The following is a 5,705-nucleotide window of genomic DNA, read 5'->3' as shown; positions in this document are numbered from 1 at the left end:
TGTTACCGAGTGACCAGAGAGGTTGAAGTGTTCTCCTACTGGTTTTTGAATGTTATGATTCCTGATGTCAGATTTGTGTCCATTTATTCTTTTGCATAGAGACTGTCCGGTTTGGCCAATGTACATGGCAGAGGGCACTGCTATGGGTACCCGCATGGCCCCACAGTATGCCAACAGCTTTATGGCTGACTTAGAACAACGCTTCCTTAGCTCTCGTCCCCTAACGTCCCTACTCTACTTACGCTACATTGATGACATCTTCATCATCTGGACCCATGGAAAAGAAGCCCTTGAGGAATTCCACCATGATTTCAACAATTTCCATCCCACCATCAACCTCAGCCTGGACCAATCCACACAAGTGGTCCATTTCCTGGACACTACTGTGCTAATAAGCGATGGTCACATAAACACCACCCTATACCAGAAACCTACTGACCGCTATACTTACCTACATGCCTCCAGCTTCCATCCAGGACATACCACACGATCCATTGTCTACAGCCAAGCTCTAAGATACAACCGCATTTGCTCCAATCCCTCAGACAGAGACAAACACCTACAAGATCTCTATCAAGCATTCTTAAAATGACAATACTCACTTAGAAAACCTGCTGAAGTGAAAAAACAGATTGACAGAGCCAGAAGAGTACCCAGAAGTCACCTACTACAGGACAGGCCCAACAAAGAAAATAACAGAAAGCCACTAGCCGTCACCTTCAGCCCCCAACTAAAACCTCTCCAACGCATCATCAAAGATCTACAACCTATCCTGAAAGACGATCCCTCACTCTCACAGATCTTGGGAGATAGACCAGTCCTCACTTACAGACAGCCCCCCCACCTGAAGCAAACACTCACCAGCAACCACAAACCACACAACAAAAACACTAACCCAGGAACCTATCCTTGCAACAAAGCCCGATGCCAACTCTGTCCACATATTTATTCAAGTGACACCATCATAGGATCTAATGACATCAGCCACGCCATCAGGGGCTCATTCACCTGCACATCTACCAATGTGATATATGCTATCATGTGCCAGCAATGCCCCTCTGCCATGTACATTGGCTAAACTGGACAGTCTCTACACAAAAGAATAAATGGACACAAATCTGACATCAGGATTCATAACATTCAAAAACCAGTAGGAGAACACTTCAACCTCTCTGGTCACTCAGCAACAGACTTAAAGGTGGCAATTTTGCAACAGAAAAGCTTCAAAACCAGACTTCAACGAGAAACTGCTGAGCTTGAATTAATATGCAAACTAGATACCATTAACTTGGGCTTGAATAGAGACTGGGAGTGGCTGGGTCATTACACAAATTGAATCTATTTCCGCATATTAAGTGTCCTCACACCTTCTTGTCAACTGTCTGGAATGGGCCATCTTGATTATCACTACAAAAGTTTTTTTTTCTCCCGCTGATAATAGCTCATCTTAGTTAATTAGCCTTAGCCAATTAGGGTTGGTATGGCTACTTCCACTTTTTCATGGTCTCTGTATGTGTATATATCTTCTTATTATATGTTCCATTCTATGCATCTGATGAAGTGGGCTGTAGCCCACGAAAACTTATGCTCAAATAAATTTGTTAGTCTCTAAAGTGCCACAAGTACTCCTGTTCTTTTCTCTATAAGTGGAGCCAGTACTGCTGACAGGCCCTGGAGCACATATGCACCCAACAGATGCATTAAGAAGGTGCTTAGGACTTAACGACCCTATTCAGGTGTAAACATCTGGGATAATGAGTGAGCTGCATCCTTATAAAATCCATTTAGCTGACTCTCGGAGGGAGGGGGAGGGAAGGTAGGAGCACTGGAAAACTGTACCAGGAGGAGAACAAATAGGAGTCATACAGGAAGAGAAAGCACTGGGCAGGAGAGAGTAAGGTTACAGAAGATAGGTAAGAGGCCTCCAGCGAGACAGGTCACTCAGCATTGAGCCTTGAATTGAGCCTGAACACTCCAGAATGCCATTTTAGCACATTTTTGAGGTGCTGGAATGGCATTTGGGTACTGCCAGTAGTACTATCACTTAGTGGAGGAATTGGAAGCATGTTCCAGTACTTTTTTTTTTTTTTTTTTTCAGGATGGAAGTGCATTCTTTTTTTTCCTCTTAGGACTGGAGCACTCCTCAGTATGCAGCAGCCTCATGGAGCAGAGATCCCTGCCCACTTTCCTGATCCCATATGGCCCAAGGACTGTGGACAACCCAAGGGACTTGGACCCCAGCCCAGAGAATGCCCTGGAGCAGTGAGGAATATGAGCTTAGTATTTATTGTTTTGTATGATCTGCGCTCTCCTGTGCTCTACATGATTAAGTATAAAAGTGTATTAATGTGTTAGACTCCGAGGAAAGTGTCTCGCTCTTCACAACTACTGCATGCCCCTGAGAGGTTAAATGCTAAAACTGAAGCATCACACCTTTTGGAGTTCTGGGAGAGAGGTGTGTTTAAATATCAGGAAGTCAGAGGGGTCAGGGATGCAACCAGAGGGACTAGGTAGCTGTATAGCAGCTTCCAACATGCACCAAGGTCTGTGCCCTAAGAGTGGGCCTAGGGATCCCGAGACTGGGGTACCAGAAGCTTAACACATCCCATGGATAAAGAGTTCATAGGCTTGAATGCCCCTCACAGCAATCTTAGTGGGTGGCCAGCAGGGGGCACTTACAAGGATATGACACAGGTCCTTCATCATAGTACTTTGTACTTATGCTTCTCTGTGAGCATCTTGAAGCATTTCAGAAATATTACTGAAGTAAGCTTCACAATACCACTGTGAGATGGGTATTAATTCTCCCTGCCTGCTAATTCACTTGGCATGTTTCAAAACAAAATATATTTGCACAGCTGCTGATAATAATGTGGTATAACTGCACAGCATTATTGAGCAGGAGATGGGATGAAACCCCTGTAATTCTTAGAAAATACATGTGTAATCATAACAAAGAAGGCTGCAAGCATTTATGTCTAAGTGTCAATTACTTCAATTTCACCAGCATACCTATTCACATTGGTGGAGATGCAGACTGTAACAGTCCTCTGTTCATAACTGGCTTAGTCAGATGACTTTATAGTTGAAGTTGCATTCACAAGCTTTGTTTGACTAGAACCTGGGAAATCACGTTGATGAAAGTGATCATTCATGCAGATATGTGAAATTTCGGACTGGAAGGGACTTGTCCAAACCTCCTCCAGTTAGGGCTAGTCTACACTGGCAAAGCTAAAGCGCTGCCGCGGCAGCGCTTTAATGTGGCTTGTGTGGTCACAGCAGAATGCTCTAAAAAAACCACTTCCATGAGGGGTGCAGCTACCAGCGCTGGGGGCATGGCTTCCAGCGCTGGTGCACTGTTTACACGGGCGCTTTAAAGCACTGAAACTTGCTGTGCTCAAGGGGGTGTTTTTTCACACCTGAGTGAGAAAGTTGCAGCGCTGTAAAGTGCCAGTGTAGACAAGACCTTAGTAAATGTTTGTCATCCATCTGGGTAAAAGAAGCAATAGGACATGACTAAGGTAACCAGGCGTACAGGATGAATAGCAAATATTTGAATGAATAGTTTCAACAAACAATCCATGAGCCAAGCTAGTCTTTGAAGATCTTTTACTTGTGGGGAAAATAAACTAAAAATGGAAAAAAGAACCTTGGCTTTCACTTTTGAAAAGGGAAGACAGAATTTAGCTTTGATTTACACCTTATATTACCCATACAAGTCAGATCAGAATTTCTAGGCCTTTTCCTTTCAAAAATAGCATTGAGAACATAAACCTACACAAACCAATTACTAGGGCTGAACAAAACGTGCTGCTGTGCTCTCCCTTTGTTGCCAGCTTTTGCAGTCTTCTCATGAGTCTAGCACAGGGGTAGGCAACCTATGGCACGTGTGCCGAAGGCGGCACATGAGCTGATTTTCAGTGGCACTCACACTGCCCGGGTCCTGGCCACCGGTCCGGGAGGCTCTGCATTTTAATTTAATTTTAAATGAAGCTTCTTAAACATTTTATAAACCTTATTTACTTTACATACAACAATAGTTTAGTTATATATTATAGACTTATGGAAAGAGACCTTCTAAAAACGTTAAAATGTATTACTGGCACGCGAAACCTTAAATTAGAGTGAATAAATGAAGACTCGGCACACCACTTCTGAAAGGTTGCTGACCCCTGGTCTAGCAATTACTGGTGTTTTTCTTTGTCTCTTGGAGCCAAGTGATTGGGTGAGAATCTCGGCTTTAATTTCTAGGAAAATATTTAGGCACAGCAGCCAGGTACACAGGAAACAACTCCTCCCCTCTTAAAGCCCCAGGAAGTTTTGAATTCTCATTTCCTGTTGGAGCAGCGTGGAGAGCTCGCCAGCCCAGCTCATGGCAACTCTATGCCCCAAACGTGCTCCAGCCTGGAGTACATGGGATGTGGTGGACCTTATTGGACTGTGAGGAGAAGAGCTGTCCAGACATAGCTCCAATGCAGCAGAAGAAACATAGACATCTATGAGAAGATTGCACGGGGAATGGTGGAGAAGGGCTACAGCAGTGCCTCATGAAAATCAAAGAACTTCGACAGACGTACCAGAAGACAAGGGAGACGAACAGTCACTCTGGTTCTGCACCACAGACATACCACTTCTGCAATGAGCTGCATGCAGTTCTTGGCGGAGACCCCACCACTACCCCCCAAACGCAGTGTGGATATCTCCCAGGAGTCTCCCAGGGCCACCTCAGGCAATAACGAGGAGGACATTCTGGAAGAGGAGGGGCAGGAGGAGAATGGGAGACAGGTGAGTGGTGGATCCATTTCTCCCTGAGAGCCAGGAGCGGTTTTTAAGCCCAGAGCCCAGCTGGTCGCAGGACAGCATGGTTGCCGAGTGTGATGCCAGGGAAGGTGAGTATGCAATTCCAATCAAACTGCTCTTATGAATAATCTGAAGAAAAAGTGAGGTGCAGTGGGTGTTTGCTTCCCAGTGGGTGCTCCAGCTACAGAGGGTGCCCCCTGGAAAAGACTGTTTATGTGCACAAGGATAGCTGGGAATCCTCCATGGAGATCTCTAGGAAACTTTCATGGAGATACCCTGCAATCCTTTGCAGAAGGTTTCTGGGGAGGGCTGCCTTATTTCTTACACAGCATAAGGATCAGGTCTGTACCCAGACACCAGCATCTGCTCCCTTGCCACCTCTGTTACCCTCAGGAGACTGATATCACATAGTGTCACCTAGGGGAAACAGAGGAAGTTTTCATGACAAGTGCTCATATCACAAACAATAGAGCATGTGATCCACCACCCGTGGTGACTTCCAGATCCCCCAACCATGCTTTCCCTAACATGCCGGTGGTTTGGTTGGCAGGGATCGCCATTGACTCCAGATTCTGCAAGCCTAAGGTGACTATTGCCAGCAGCATTAAGGGAAGGCAGTGGGTGGGCTTCTTGTGTTCTCTCGTGGACTCAACCCCACCCTGGAGCTGCCTGGGACAAACATCAATTTGGGAGTCTTAACGCTGGTCCCTGGTCTCAAAGCAATGTCCATGTTGCTAGCGGGAGGGGGCATTGTCCACTTGCCCACCTGTGCTTCCAACATGGTTTTGCCATAAGTTGTTGCGCAGCCATACTCCCCATGGCTGGAACAGCATACCAGTTCATTGAATAGCTAGGGATTCTGATTATGTTCTGGCTTGCACTTTAGTGTAATAAGGGGAGTGTTT

This window comes from Terrapene carolina, unplaced genomic scaffold (assembly GCF_002925995.2).
Source record: "Terrapene carolina triunguis isolate 2854851 unplaced genomic scaffold, T_m_triunguis-2.0 Scaffold16, whole genome shotgun sequence".
NCBI classification, from domain to species: Eukaryota; Metazoa; Chordata; order Testudines; family Emydidae; genus Terrapene; species Terrapene triunguis.
Note: the sequence above shows the minus strand (reverse complement) of the source record.